This window comes from Petaurus breviceps, unplaced genomic scaffold, assembly GCF_028583685.1.
Source record: "Petaurus breviceps papuanus isolate PSGF00001 unplaced genomic scaffold, PetGlider_PUasm1.0 47, whole genome shotgun sequence".
Lineage (NCBI taxonomy): Eukaryota > Metazoa > Chordata > Mammalia > Diprotodontia > Petauridae > Petaurus > Petaurus breviceps.
Window position 1 is genome coordinate 7,440,132 of NW_027186349.1, and position 17,238 is coordinate 7,457,369.

General features: G+C 33.8%; 1 pseudogene; it reads left to right on the plus strand.

Annotated features, from left to right (window-relative positions):
• Positions 1-8,019: 8,019 nt before the first annotated feature.
• On the plus strand, positions 8,020-9,401 carry LOC138171765 (E3 ubiquitin-protein ligase RNF8 pseudogene; annotated as a pseudogene).
• Positions 9,402-17,238: the final 7,837 nt, after the last annotated feature.

The following is a 17,238-nucleotide window of genomic DNA, read 5'->3' on the forward strand; positions in this document are numbered from 1 at the left end:
TTATAAGTTTGTTGGTGCTTCCAAGGTAGTATGATTTGGTTAGAGATGTGGTCTCTGTTCTATTCTTAACTCTGTTCCTTATGCAGAAAATTCCCATGAACCTGTGGATTTGCAATCAATATTGCTCCTTAGGGCCCTGTTCCCCTGGGACCATAAATGATATTCTTCCCCAGAGTACCTGATTTCTTGGTATTAAGAATGGTATTGTTCCTCCCCTTACACTTGTGACCAAAAAATGATACTTTTCCTTAGGGCTCCCAGTCCCTCTTGACCAAAAGTACTCCTCTCCACCCTTGAACTATGACCGAGAGGAGCCAATGGATTTAACCAAACAGTGTCTTGTCCTGCTTTCAGTCCTAGCACAAGGGTCCCATGTCAGTTCTTTCCTATCAGTTTTCAGGTACCTTTACCATCTCTAACTTGAGAACTTCTAAAACTGCTGCTGCTTCTGTTTGTCACCACCTGGTCCCATTACTGATGTTTCATCCACGTGGACTTCAGGACAATCCCCAACCTCCCTCCCTAGCCCCACATTTCAGATCCCTCTTTTTAACTTTCTAAGTTCTCTTGGGATAGAAGAATGTCTAAATCTTATACTTTTATTGGCTCCACCACTGCAGAATTTGGTTTGAGGTATTATTTTAAAGTTGTTGGGAATGCAATGACAGAAGAGCTTGGTGACTGAGTGCTTTCTCTACTCTGCCATCTTGGCTCTGCCTCCAGAAGCTCTCAATAAGTATCTTTTAGACAATAGTCAATAAATATTTATTAAGTGTCTATTATATGCTAGGTACTGTGCTAAGCAATGCAGGTACTTTGAACATTCTTTACCTGAAATAAGCTTCCACAACCATAATACCTTGCACAGATCCAGAGATAAGGGTGAATGAAAAGAGAGACTAGACAAAAATGACATATGCTATAGAGGGAGTGAGGGCTAAATATAATTGTCTGGATTTACATGTCCAAAGTGATGGGTTTACATTCTATTTTTCTTTCCACAATCTTTTATCCTCTACCCCTATCATGTATTGAGAAAGAGAATGTTATAACAATCACCATCTTTCCATTTTCGGTGATTGCTTGGTAACCTTTGGTAACTATCCAAAAATGGAACCATTAGCAGGGAAAATGATTGCAACTATGTTGAGGTGGATCCACTTTATCGTTTATGTGAGGTTCACATAATGTCCTAATATTCCCTGTCTTATCCTCTTCTTTTATGTGTTGGGAGGAGATTATAGACCCAAAGGACGTCAGAGTTGGAAGGAACCTTAGGATTTTTTTTAGTCAAATCACCTTATTTTAAGTGGGGAAACTAGGACCTAGAAAAAATTAAATGGCTTAATCAAGATCATGGAGTTAGTCAATAATACAGCCACAACCAGGTCTCCTTACTTCTAGTCAAGTAAGTCAAGCCTTACATTGGACTGTATTTATTTATTATTATGTAATATTTAATGTAACATATTAATAAATATTATATTTATAATATATAATAATTAATATTAATAAATTTAATATAATATTTAATATTAAATTATTTATGAATAAATGTAATTTATTCATATTGTCAATTATAATTCTTTCATATTATTCACTAATCTGTACCATTCCTTTCCCAATGCTAAATAATTATAGGCCACTAAATGACAAAAGAGATTATAAAAAGTGACTGTCAATAGGACAAGAAGAAAAAGATCACATTAAAACCTAATATCCCATATTGTATATTGGGAAGAAACCTCTTATTGTAAATGCACACACCATGTCCACTCTACCTCCTTTTGTTCCTCATTCCCTATCTTTTCTTTGTCCTCATTTTACCCCTTCTACTTCTCTTTTTATTAGAGTCACAGAAAATCTAGTCAGTACAAAATTTAATGACCTTCAATTTTGTTTTCCGATTTCGTATTCATTGTGTACTTGGGAATCTTTACTGTCAAGTTGTATTGGATTGTATTTTACTATCAAGTTGTTGAGAATTCTAAAACAAGCATGTGTCTTTTTTCTTTGTTTTTCTCCATTGTCAGTGAAATGGTGGTGGAACTGGAAATTTTAGTATCTGAGATTTTTTGTTGTTACTATTTCCACATGCAATGAAAGAAACCATATATCTGTGATTTGGGCATAGTATGCTAGATATAGCCTTAAAAAAAAAACCTAAGGTCAGGTGAAAAAAATGACAAATATAATTTTTCTAATTTTCTTCAAATGTAAATTCTATTTAAAGAATTAATAATTTTCTATCCCTAACTCCTTATATGAAAAATATACTCCTTTAAATAATACACAATTGCTGACCAAATTGTCATAATCAATAACACTAATTTTGGCAAAGGATAATAACAGTCACTTCTTAACTATAATTCCATAGCAACCACTAAATAAAAGAAATTATGAAAAAGTGTAAAAACTAAAAATTGACATAAATGCAAGGCATCAGTTATATATGTTTTGGGGTTTCTTATTCCATGGGTTTTTCTTTTCATTTTAATAGCAGGATTTCTAGTCAAACTTGTATGTATATTTTGAAATATTATTTGAAAATTTAAGTGGAACATCTATTGCTCAGATTATGGTATTGAAATTAAATTATAACATTTTGTGCAATGGTTGTAGAAAGGTTTGGAATCTGTTAGCAACATTTACTTAAAAAACTATTAATGGTTTGTGCACCAAAACACATATTCTTGCACCCATTTTAGTGTTAATATTGCTATTATGGGAAATTACAGGACATTATATGAACTTCTCTGTAAATGACTTCTTTCATTCATTCATTTACTTATTTATTCATTTGTTTGTTTATTTTGCAAGTCCTTCGGGGATTAAGCTAGTTTCCCAGGGTCACACAGCTAGTAAGTATCATGTTGCTCCTAAATTACTTTATATATGAGGGAGCCATACATTCTGTATTGGAAAAACACGAGTTTTGGAGGCTGAAAACTTACTGTCGAAGTCCATGTTCTGATACACACTAGCCCTTTGATCTTGAGGCAATCACTTAACTTTTCCATGACTTAGTTTCCTCATCTACAAAGGAAATAATTTGTGGATTCATTAAGATAATACATATAAAGTGTTTTGTGAATCATAAAGCACTATATAAATGTCAGCTATCATTATCATTTTTATTTAATAAATTCAATCAACAAATCTTTTTTGAAATTTTTTGGCTGAACATGTAAATTAATCTCTGTAGGGATCTCTGGTAAGGAATTTATTAATTTTGTTATTAATAATAGTAGTGGTGGTGGTGGTAGCATAGTAATAGTGGCATTTTTCAATCCTTCAGAGATTTATAATTTCCTAAATCTGGTTACTCCCTCTACTAACATAGAGAGACATTGCTCTATGAACAAAAAATTAGAGTTTCTGAAGCTAAAAAATTTATTACCCATGGCAAACCCATTGATGAGACTTATCAAATTATAAACAGGTCAGTCCTTGTACAGCAAACATGCAGTCCAGTTTTTATATAACCCGATATTTGAAATATTTCCAATTTGGTAATAGCTTTCAAAACTTGTACTCTGCACACATTACTTTAAAAAGGCTAGTCACTTCCACAGCACTATGAAACAGGACAAAGTAGAACTTTAATAAAGGATTATTTCAATATCAGTTATTGCAATACTATAATAATAATATCATCACTATCATCATCACTGTTTATGTAGGGTGAGGGTGAGTAGGCAGAAATGGTCAATGTTACTATTGAGCTTTTTTAAAATTTTATACAATTGTTCATATGGATAAAATCATAGATTTTTATAATAAAATAATTTAATTATAACCTCATTTTTCATAAGACTCATCTAAAGAATATTCAGGAAAACCACAATTCTAAAGAAAATGACATGAAACATGTCCTGTTTCCATTTTGATTTCAAAAAAATTATTATGTGTATACTTGCTAGTTTTTTTTCTTGTAGTTCTTCCTTCCTCCTCTCAAATAGTTGTCCCCTGAGATATTTTTAAAAAAGAAAAATAGAAAGAAGACAAAAATAGCAAAACTTATCAAATACTGAAAAATATGAGAAAATAAGCAGTGTTCTACTCCCATAGATTAAAACCTCTGCAGAGGAGCAGGGAAAGGTATCTTCTTCTATCTTTTCTATGGGTCCAAGTGTGTTCTTTATAATTTAACAAGATTTGGTTTCAATTGTTTTGTGTTTTGTTGTTGTTCTTTCCATCCAAACTCTTGTTTTACATGCTATTGTCTGACTCTATTTCCTTCACTTTGCAAAATATACATGTCTTTTCAGGCACTTCTCGGTATCCGCCATGTTCATTGTTTCTTATAGAATAGTAATATTCCCTGACAGCCACATACGACAATTTGTCTAGCCTAGCTGTTCTCCACTTGCTTCCCAGCTCTTTGGTACTACAAAAGTATTACTATAACTATTTTTTTTAATTTTCTTTTTACCAAGGACTTTCTTAGAGTACACATGTCTAAACAACTTAGTACCTTTATTGAGCCATTTCCAATTGTCTTCCAGAACAATTTTATCAACTGACAGCTCCAACAAAAACGTATTAGGGTTCTGTCTTTTTTCAGCCCACCAACATTGTCTACCTTTCATAATCGTTGCCAACTTTATAAGTGTGGGTTGAAACCACAGAGTTGTTTTCATTTGTATTCCTCTTAAAATTAGTCATTTGTATCATCCTTTAATAAGGTTGTTTAAAATTTGCAATTGTTCTTTTGAGAATTATTAGTTCATATGTCTTGGTTACATTCATATTGGGGAATGACTGTTGTTGTTTTTTTTATATTTTTGCTAGCTATCTAAATAACCTAGATGTCAAACCCTTATATAACTATTTGATTAAAAAGATTTGTTTTTTTTTTATTTTTTCAACCAATACCAAGTGCTTGATAATATAATTTAAGGTTTGAAAGTGTACTCTCCTCTTATTCCTATTTTTTCCTCCATTATTCCCCTTTTTATTCCACATCTTTTCTTTTACCAAGGAATTTTCTTATTATTTTATCTAGTTTTATAATTAATTATTTTATTAATATAGAATTAAAACTTAAATAGTATTGTGATTTTTATTATATTGACCTGACTTGACCATGGACCCCAAATATTCCTTGAGCTCTTAAAATTGTTCTTTATCTCTTTAAGAAATATTTTAAAATTTGGTAGCTTGACCCCAAAATAATTTATACATTTGATAGTTATTTGGTATTTTATTTCCTTTTCTATTTTTGCCTCTTACACTTTGCTGTTATAATACACAAATGCTATTCATCTTGTGACTTTATTTTGTAGTTTGATACTTTGCTGATTATTCATTTTCTCAAATTAGTTTCTTTGCTTGTTCCCTAGAATTTTCAAAGTGAGAAATCCTTTGTTCAGAAAATAGGACTAGTTTTGTCTACTCTTTGTCAGTGTTTATGATTTCAATTTCTTTCTCTTGTCTTATTGCTGCTACTATCACTTTTATATTTATGCCAAATAACATGAGGGAAAAAAGCATTTTTGTTTTACACTGATAATCATTGGTAAGGCTTCAAGTCCATAACCCATTGCAAATAATCCTTGCTTTTGGTTTCAGAGATAAACTCTCTATTATGTAAGAAAAGATCCCTTTCTTCCTATATTTTATATAATAGTTTTTAAGCATAAATGACTGTTATACTTTTTAATGAATCTTTCTGCATCTATCATTATAATTATGGAAGTTGAGATGATTTCGTATTGAATGTGATAAATTTCTATTGTTTTATTAATGTTGAATCATCCTTGAAGTACTGGTATAAATTTGGCTTGATCATAATAAATAAGATAATTATGGTAGTCTTTCTTAACTATTTTATTTTAAGATTTTAATTTGTGTTAGTTGACAATATAGATGTACAGTTATACTTCACTATCTTTCCCTGATGTAGGTATGATGGTTATATTTGCCTACCATGATCAGTTATAAAGGATTTCAGTAAAGTGCTTTCTTTCTCAGTTTTTGTGAATAATTTGTAGAGCAACTGCTCAGTATAAATTGTTCTTTAAAAGCTTGATAGTATTGTGGTATAAAATCTTAAGGACTTTGATGTTCTATTAGTATGGGTATTTCATATTTTTGAAGAAAATCCTCTATTTCGTTTTGTTCTCTGTTCTGCTGACATATATATATATATATATATATATATATATATATATATATATGTACATAGTAAATTCTGATGATTCTTTTTATTCCTTTGAATTTTGTTATAATTTCACATGATTTATTTTTTATTTTGTGATATGATTTTGTGCATTTTTAAAAGTATAGCTAAAGATTAATTTTTAAATTTTTTCCTGAATGAGCAGTTTTTAGCTATTTTTTGTTGAACTTAGAACTTAGCAGTTCTAAGTATTTTTTTTTCAAGCAATCAGGGTTAAGTAAATTGCTCAAGGTTACAGGGCCAATTATTTTTGTGTGGGTGCCCAGTATCTGAGGCCGGAACTGATCCCAGGTCTCCTGAGGCTGGGGCCAGCACTCTTACTCACTGCACCACCTGGCAACCCCAAGCAGTTCTAAGTATTTTTTTCCAGTTTATTATTCCTCTGATATTCAAAATTTCTTCCTCTGTGCTGATTTTGGATTTCTCAGATTTCTACTCTTTAAATGCATATTCATTCAATTAAAGCTTTCATTTTCTGCTTGTTAATTTACATTTTAAGGATTTAATTCTTCTCCTGAAGACTTTTTTTAGATGAAGCCCAAAATTTTGGCCCATTGTCTCATCATTATCATTGACATTCACATAATTACTGATTGTTTTAATGATTGTTTTGTGACACATTTGTTACTTGATATTCTATTACCAACTCTCCATTTTAATTGTGTGCTTCCTGAATTTATTACTAATTTATCATATTATAATCACTACCACCACCACAACCACCACCACCAGTACTACTACTACTACTACTACTACTGCTGCTTCTGCTGCTGCTGCTGCTACTACTACTTGGCATTTATATTGCATTTAATATGTCACAGGCACTGTGCTAAGCACTTTACACTTGTTTTGTCATTTTAGATTCTCACAACAACCTTGGAAGATAGATGTCATTATTAATACCACCAAGATGAGAAAACCAAGGAAAAGAGAAGTTAAATGGCATGCCAGTGTCCCACAGCTAGCATCTGAGACTAGATTTGAACTCAAACTTTCCTGAATTCCAAGTCCAGCACTCTATCCATTATGACACTTATCTGCCGCAGGAACATTTGTCTGCAAATTAAGTTAATGCAATATTGAATTCTCATGATATTGATGATGTTGCAATCTATTTTTATTTTTGTAATTCTATTCAATTTCTTTTTTGAATTCAGTAGCTGTCACTTGGAAAAATACAGTTGGTAATAGCTCATTTTCTATAGTTCATTAAATCATAAGGGAATTTCATTATTTTTCTTATTTAGTGAATTATTATATTTGCTTTGTAAAATAGTATTAAAATAGCCAACATTTATTGAGCACTTATTATATGCCAGACTCTGCACTAAATAATACACAATTATTATTTCATTTGTTCTTCAATTACCCAGGAGGTAGGTGTTATTATTATCCCTATTTTTTTACAAATGAGGAAACTGAGGTAAACAGGTTAAATGACCTTCCCATGATCATGAAGTTAGGCAGTGTCTGAGGGTGAATTTGAACTAAGATCTTCCAGACTCTAGACCTGGCATTCTGTTCCCTACACTATCTAGCTACCTAGCACCTAACATGACAGCATAATTACAATTCCTGAATTAAAAAAATAAATCGCCAGAAGCATAACAAATTTTGCTGCAGGCCATCATTTTTATTTCAGGTGTATTTTTGTTTTTTTAGATTTTTTTTCTAAAAAGAAAGATAGTGTGGGTTTTTGTTTTCTTTATTAGATCTGTCAATTTATATTATTAGATTATTTATTTGATTCAAATTTATAAGAGTTTATTTTGTCTGTCTGTTACTTAGACGTGGCGGCGGTGGAGACAGAGGTCTCGCCACGAGGTAACGGTTAAAGATTTGATGTCACATATCAGCTGCTTTCTAAAATTTGTCCATTGATGATTTCCCGAAACCACTGTGTTTTCAAGCAGAATGCTGAGGGCCAGTGGCCAATGATGGACAACAAGAGTCTGAATGGTGTTTGGCTGAACAAGGAAGGCCTGGAACCTTTAAAGGCCTATCCTATCCAGGAGGGAGACCGAATCCAGCTTGGAGTTCCACTAGAAAATAAAGAGAATGCAGAATATGAATATGAAGTAGTAGAAGAAGACTGGAAAAAAATCCACTTATGTCTTGCCTTGAGGAATGATAAGCTAGTAGTCAAGTGCTCAAGAAACAAAAGGACATGTAGTTTAGAGGAGTTGGATAGCCCTGGAGCAGAGGGCTCTTCAGATTCCATAACCAAAGTAAATAAAGTATCCCATGACTATGAGCAGTCAGAGAAGTCCTATGGAAGAGCAGACATGGCCAAACAGGCCCCTAAAAACATAGACCAAAAGTTGACTTTTCCTGGACCAAGTGGGGAAAGAGCAGCGGAGGATGACCTTCAGACTGTGTCAGAAGCATCAGCCGCCCTGCCAAGCAAGGAGCACAAAGGCCCAAGCTTGTCACAGTCTCAGAGCAGCTTGGACGTACTTAAGAAGACAATGGCCAAGATCCTCAAGCTGAAGGTGAAGGTTCAGGAGAAGCAGGTGGCTGTTCTGAGGGTAAAGAAGCAGAGCCACAAGGGGGCCCAGAAGGAGATTGTGAAGATGGAGGAGGAGCTCCAGGAGCTACAGGACCAGCTGTTTACAGAGCAGGTCCAGCAGGAGCAGAGAGTGAAGCAGCTAGAGAAAAATTTCCAGGAGCAGGAGCCCCACTTAGAAGGTTTAGAAAACCAGCATGGGGAAAAGGACCTGAAGGAGCATCACATTCTAATGGAAGAGTTAAGTCAGAGCAAGAAGGACTTTGGAGCAATCATTCAAGCCAAGAATAAAGAGCTGGAACTGACCAAGGAAGAAAAAGAGAAAGTGAGAGCACAGAAGGAAGTGGTTCTAAACCAGATGAACGACATGCTAGAAAATGAGCTTCGATGCATCATTTGCTCGGAACATTTCACTGAGGCTGTCACTTTGAACTGTGCCCACAGCTTTTGTTCCTACTGCATCAATGAGTGGATGAAGCGACAAGTGGAATGTCCCATTTGTTGACAAGATATGGAATCTAAAACTTGCTCTTAGTGCTGGACAACTGCATCAGCAAGATGGTTGAGAAACTGAGCTCTGAAATGAAAGAGTGACAAGAAATTCTCATTAATGAAAGAAGAGCAAAGAGCCTCCCCGGAAGACTGAGCTTCCCGCAGTATATGTGACTGAGGTACAAGGAGACTTCAACATGAATTTGGAGGGACATTATTCAGAAGTAGCTCATTCCTGCCTTTGGGACGGAGACCGGGGCCTGATACACTGAACTTCTGCTTCCATCGTATCTGCATTACCATCTGGTTTACCGGAGAAGCTCCTCAATTTTGGATATTGTTTGTACCTGTCACTTTGTGGGGGATACTTTATCATAAATACTTCACCACACGTCAAATGGGGTTTTGGGGGTTGGGGGTTTACTTTCTTTCCGTTTTATCATCAAAACATCCACATTGACTTTTTGAGGAAGCTATGAATTACCCAACTGTCCTGGGATGGCTAAGGTCCCTTGTTGCAGGACGAAGATAGGTATACCTCTCTTAGGTGGACTTAAATGTGCCCTCACAAACAAGATGTCATTTCCTAGTAATAAAACATATCAGCTGCTCAGCTGGGCTTTGGAATGTCTACCTTCCTTTCCTTTCTGCTCCAATATGTGGTAACTGGACCAGTTCTGTCCTGCGGCAGTCCCGTGGAGGGGTTTGTTTTCCTTCAGCTGTACAGCTGGAGTTGTCAACATATTTTACCAAATGTCATAGAAATATGATCTACCTTCTTAAGAACTGTGTGTATGTATATATTTAATTAAAACTTAGTTTTTTATGTGAAAAAAAGAGTTTATTTTATGCATTCCTACATTTATGTCTCTAGGATTTTCTTTATAAGGATTTTCTTTTTGCTCTTATCCTATTTTTAACACAGTACTTTGTCACCATGATTTTTTTTTTGCTTTATCTACTTTAATGTACTATCCCCAGATACTTTCCCTCCTTCATCCCCCCTCCATTTTGTTAATACCAACCCCTTATATGATTCTTAAATTGCATTAATTTATTATTTGTTTTTTTTTCCTTTAGTTATTTAATTCACCCCCTCTTTTCTCCTTTTATTTAAGTGGTTCCTTTGAAATTCTGCTTCCTTTCTCCCTTCCAACTTGATTATTGATTAGTTTCTTTGTTTGTGCCTTCTTTTCAAGATGCATTTCTTTATATTTTTCTTTTTCTTAATTCTTTTTTTCCCTTTTTGTATATTTTGAAATTTATTCTTTGATTCATTATATAGGAAAGTTGTTGATTTTAGTCTATCATATTTCAGGCCTGCTTCTTCATATTACTTTTATATAAATTCTCTTTTCATCTTTTATTCTTTTCTTACTTTAAAAAATGTTATAATAGTACCTCCATTGTTAAGTTTTCTTAAAATTATTCCTTTAGATAGAGTAATTTATTTATTTATTTATTTATTTTTAAAGCAATCGGGGTTAGGTAACTTGCTCAAGGTTACAGGGCCAGTTATTTCTGGGTGTGGTGCTGAGTGTCTGAGCCCGGATTCGATCTCCAGGTCATCCCTACACTGGAGCCAGTGCTCTTACTCGCTGAGCCACCTGGCCACCCCTAGAGTAATTTATTTGATCAGGTATTCTTTCATTGGTAATTTTGTTTCTTTATTTTTCTTATTTCTTTTGGTCATTTGGAACATTTCCAAATTGAAAATTCTCTTTATATATTTTGTTGTTTTTCTGATGGCAAGAATCCCTCTCTTTAAAAGTCTAGAAGTTTTCATTATTCATTAGACTAAGTTTTGTGGACTATGTCATTTTGATTTGTATCATGGGCCACTTTTCATTTCAGAATATGTTATAGTATTCCTTTCTGTAGTTTTTAATGTTTGCAGAATAGTCGTGTGTTACTCAATTTTCCTTTCCTTTGCATTTGAAGGTCTTTTCCCTAGTTGCTTACAGTTATCTCCTTTGCCATAAGCACTGCTCTGTACATATTTGAAGAATATGATTCTTCTTTTGTTGTGATAGGCTACTAGTGAGTTCAATTGATGAGTACTGGGCCTGGAATAAGAAAGACTAATATTCCTGAGTTCAAATCTGGCCTCAGGCACTTCCTAATTGTATGGCCCTGGGCAAGTTACTTAACCCTGTTTGCTTCAGATTTCCTCATCTGTAAGATGAGCTAGAGAAGGAAATGGCAACCCACTTCAGCATCTTTCCCCAGAAAACCCCAAATGAGGTCAAAGTCAGACATGACTGAACAACCACAGACATTTTTTAACTAGAAATTTTCTCCTCCTTCTCCTTCTTCTTCTTTCTTGCTCTTATAATTTCTTTCCTTCTCAGGCATACAACTGCATTTACAGTGTTTATTTGTTCTTTACACTTCTTTGGCAACTTGAATTGTATTAACTTTTTGGCTTTTGCTACAATTGTTGATTAAAGTATGTATATGCATATCTATCTATCTATCATCTATTGGTGTGTATGTAGTATGTGCATGTACAAACACACACATTTATTATGTATTTATGTAGATATAAACACATATGTGTGTGTATATAATTTGGTTTTCTGAAATTGATTCCAGAATATGTCTTTTAAATTGCCTTTAATTGAGCAATATATTTTCTAATGTGCATATTGGTTAGGTATCAATGTAATCTTCCAATTTTTTTCCACAGATCTTCCAATTATTTCTCAAGCTACTTATGCCATAGTTATAGCTGACATCTTTTGGGGGTACATTCCTAGTATTCCTAGGTAGCTCTGCTTATTGTATTCACCATGGTCACATCAACACCTATAGTGTTGTCAGATCTTGAATTTTCCTCTCAAATATTGTGGAAGAATATATTTCCTGATGTTGATTATAACAGATATCAGAATTATACAATGATTCTCTTTTGGAATAGCTTGTCTGCTAGCTGCACACATGCAATTAAATTTCAAAATCTTGTTATAAATATGACCATCCCCTTTTCAAAACCTTTGAGAAATAGGCACTATTTTGCTTTCTATTTCATTACTAAATTGCATTTCTCGAGACTGTGTTAAGTGTACTTTTTCAAAGCCTTAAGATTCTTCAGATTTAAGTAACTTCTCAATTTCTACTTCTTTCATTTCATCTGGGTTTAAGAATGAATTTATTTCTAATAATTGCCTCATATTAATCACCATGTGTCATTGGGTAACATGGAACTAAGCTATCATTGAAAAAAAGCTATATGAAGACCTTGCCTCTTAATGGTAAAACCTATTTCAAATTTTGTTATGATGTAGTACTGGCCTATAATAAAAGCCTTTCTATCTTTAGTCCATTTAATGCATACATATAGTTTTACTTACATAAGTGGTCAGTTCAACTGTATGAGAGCAATTATAGCAGAGGAGGTATTAGCATATCTGACTTATTCCAATATAGCTCATGTTCTTATAGTCCCAGGACACTAAGGATAGCCACTTTCTTCACTTTTCTCCATGTTTCACCAATCATTATAATGATTCTAAGCAGGACCCACCTGCAACCCTATACCACCAATCCATTTTCATATTAATAGGATCCTTTTCATTGTACTCCTGGGGTTCTAACCATATCAGTGACATCACCAGGGTCTAATAGGCAGGCATTTTAGCATTCCTACCAGGCTCTCACAGCTTCTGTAGAAGGTTCAGAAAAGGCACACACACATGCATACACATGCACGCACACATACTCCCTATGGTAGCTAATTCTGGCTTTTTTTATTCGTTTATTCATTTTTTTTCATTCTTTTATTCTATAGTCATGTTATTGCCCCACCCCCACATTGTGATATGAAAAATTGGTTGGACTGTAATGTAGTTATTATTCTGATTGTCATTATAACAACTACCACCATCACCACCACTATTACTACAATTACTGCGGCTTCTCCTCCTCTCCCTTCTCCTCCTCAGGTACTACAGTGGATAGAGTACTAAACTTAATGTCACATAGATGTAAGCTCAAATCATACATTATACTCTTACTTAGCTGAGTAACCTGAGCTACTCACAATCTTTCTCAGACTCAGGTACTTTATCTAATAAAAACACCTACCCCACAGGATCGTTGTGAGAATTAAATGAAGTGCTTTGCAAATATTAACGGGCTATACAAATCCTATCATGATAATTGTATCTGTTTCATCATCATCATCATCGTAACCATCACCATCATCATGGTCATTACTTATCAATAGTATGACCACTTAACCCTACAGTCATTTATCCATAATGTCACAGGGATTATTTTACTATGGATAGTAGAAGTATTTGGGAAGGTTGTTTAAGCAACAAGGCTAGAGGTGTTTATTGATTTATTTAGATTATAATGTGTCAATACAAAAAGCAAAACTACATTTTAATACTTACCTTTAATTTTCCTTCATTTACCAGTTACTGTGTTGTAGCTACTGCTATGTGGCCCTCTGTAGAATGAATCCTGTGGCATTTTTTATATATTGAAATCTAGTCTTTGATCATTAAATTAATTCCTGAACTAAGGGTGGCAGTTGAAGGTAGGGGACACATTCTTTCAGGTTATGAGCATTGGGAGAATATTGCTTCTAATATTCAAATGATAGCTCCTTGAAGACTAAGGTCAGGTTTGCTTCCTTACTCATAAAATATTATTCCTTCAATGAAACCATTCCTGAACCACGTGGCTAAAGATAACATCTGCATATTATGGTGATTCTCAATACTTAGCACCATTCCTGTGCTCTTATTATATTATATTGTATTGTAGTTGTCTATGCCTATGTCTCATTCCCTCACTGAACTCTAAGCTTAATGTTTTATGCTACCTTGTAGCTCGGTAACTAACACTTTGTCCTGTATACAGTAAACACTTAAAGACATATTTGTTAGTTGAATTGCTTTTAATTATATTAGAGTGTAATTGTTTTTTTTTAATAGAAATTTATCTGTTTTTTTTTTTTTTTACAAATTCTCAGGAAAAAAGCTCAGTCCAAAGCACAATGATTCATATTTAGATTCAGAAGAATTCTTTTAATAGCTAAGATATGTTGACTCATGGTAGTGCCAGTTGAAACTTTGCCTGTTTGGGAACTTGGATAATTCATTTGCCTTAATAAGCCTTAGTTTCTTCATATGTAAAAGAGGGAATTTAATAATTCTTAAGTTACCACATAAGGTGGCTTATAGGGTCCTGGATTCAGCTCTGGAAGAGATCTAACATTTAGTTCAAACCCCTCACTTTACAGATTTGGAAAGTGAGTCATAGAAATAGTAAGGGACTTGCCTCAGTTTACAGAGGAAGTTGTGACGATTAAATAAGATAGCTGACATAGTACTTTTTTATTGTTTGTTTTTTGCTTTTTTTTGGAAGGGGAAGGTAGGGCAATGTGGGTTAAGTGACTTGCCTAAGGTCACATGGCTAGTTTTTTTTTTGTCAAGTGTCTGAGGTCAGATTTGAACTCAGGTCCTCCTGACTCCAGGTCCAGTGCTCTATTCTCTGTGCCACTTAGTCACCCCCTGACATAGTACTTTATAGGAGAATCAATGTGGTATAGTGAATAAAATCCTAAACATAATTTAATAACTATAAAACTTCCTAAATGTATTATACATATTACTCTATTAATCATAAATATCTCGTAATCTCCTTCCTAGACATCTAAAGGAAAGCAATGTTTTTAAGCCATATGAGAAAAAAATTACTTTTTATATTATATTGTAGTTGTCTATGGTTTTTAGATGGTAAAAGGGAAAATTGCCAAGATAGAATCATTATTTGTCTAATCATTTTATCCCACTACATTGTATGTTATCATTCTATGTTTGTTTTTTGGGGGTTTGTGTGTGTGTGTGTGTATTTTCTATCTCACTTTGAAAAATGAGCTATATTTAGAACAGGATGAAAAACAAACTGTATAATCATACCATAAGAAAGAAAAGTTCATATAGAAAGATTTACAGTACTGGGTGATGTTACAAACAAGAACTCTGAACAGTATCCATTAAACTACTGCAACCAAAGCAGTGCTCAGCATAGCTAGGATACCATATTTAGTCAGATGATTATTTGACAAAGGGAGTTTTACATGGCCTGTTCATATGAATTCTTCAACTCTTGCATAGGAAAGAAGTATGTCCTATTATAGGAGGAGTAAGATAAAAGTCTTTAGTAGTCTATTGGTGTTTCATTTATTTTTATACTTTGACTATTACAAGGTCCATATGGCACTGACTAGACTGAATAGGTATAAAATCATTGAAATTGATTGAAATCGTTGAAAATCAATCCCAGAATCCTCTAGTTGGATATACTTTGTTGCAAAATGAAGAGGGTATAACTTAGAAATAAGAGCTTAGTCACAGAATTGTCAGTAAAAAGTGTTCCTTGAGACCTATTAAACGTGAAAAGAAGCAATCTCTTGAGATGATTCATTTGAAGTGTAGGGAGATGAGATTGAAGGCAGCAGTACCCAACATGAGATTCAAGTTAAATTAACCTACCAATATGAAGAATTTAGTATTCTTAGGAAATGACAGATTTATCCTCAGACATAGGAAGATATGGAGGGAGACGAGATGATTCAGAATGAAAAATCTTCAAGTACTTGATAAATAACAGGGTTCAATTCATAAAATATAAGTTACAAGGAATCTAAGTGACCATTTTTTATCACCCAAGAAAATCAAGGACATTGATCTTACAAGCTTATCCCTAAATTGTTATGTTTTATTTAGGTGTTTTATTTCCTTTGAATTTCAGGAAGAATAGAGATTTATAATAGAGTAAAACATGGAGATCCTGGGTAAAAAAAATGGAAAATATTATTCTTTCTCCACTTCTTATTTTCTATTTGCCTCTTCTTCCCCTCCCCACTATTATTACCACCACTGCTGCTGCTACTGCTGCTATTGCTATTGTTATTGATACTGCTGCTGCTGTTGCTACTACTACTAATACTACTACTATTACCTAGTAGCTAACTAGCATTTATGTAGTACATAGTATGTGCCAAATATTGTGCTAAGCATTTTACAAATTATCACCTCATTTGATCTTCAGAACAACTCAGAACAACACCTACTTTCAGGTTAGGTGCTATTATTGTTTTCATTTTACAGTTGAGGAAAGTATAACAGAAGTTCAGTGATTTTCCAAAAATCTTTCAACCAATAAGTGTCTGAGGTTGAATTTTAATTCAGATCTTCCTGTATACAGGCTCAGAACTCTGTTATTTTAGTTATTGCCACTTATTTCTCTTGAACTCTTATCATTCCAGTGGTTGTCAGCATGGTTTTGCTGCAAATCATTGAGGGAATCACCTTTTGTAAAAGGACAAAGGAGTCAAGTGGAATTGTGGAAAGAAGATTCCTTTGAAACCCCATTCTGACTCTCATTAATCATGTAAATCACATCGGAAATAATACTGAAATGGGCTCCTTGAACTGGGGGAACTATTCCCCCAACAACCTAATTACTATATTCCTTCCACATTCCATAGTGCAATACTTGACACATGGTGCTTAATAAATGTTTATGGACAGGCTTACATTACCAAAAATTACTAAATAGCAAGCACCATAAAAATATTATCAAAGACAAAATCAAACTGAGGAAGAACTTGGCTCTATCATATCTAAAATGAGAGATGATATATAAGCTGAGGACTCTATTGGTGGCCTTACATAATGCTGAAGAAAGTATAGAAAAACCTAGATTTCTTTAAGTGGGCCTTCTATGGAAGATTTATGGAATAATGTGGATAAAAATCCCACAGAGGGTACAATCTGCACGATTATAGACAGCATCATCAGGGGTAAGATAATAGAGCTCTCTATGGGGAGGATTCACATAAATTCCAGTCTCATTTTAAATCATCACTAATTGAGAATGAAATGCTTTGTTCCCTTTTTAAGTGATTGCAACAATAAACAAGCAGATGAGGAGGCTATTTTTGCACATAAACAGGTTCTTCCCAGGGCTCCTGAAATTAAACTACACAGGTAGCCTTCTAATTCATCTATACAAGAGGACATCTGTAGTGTTAATT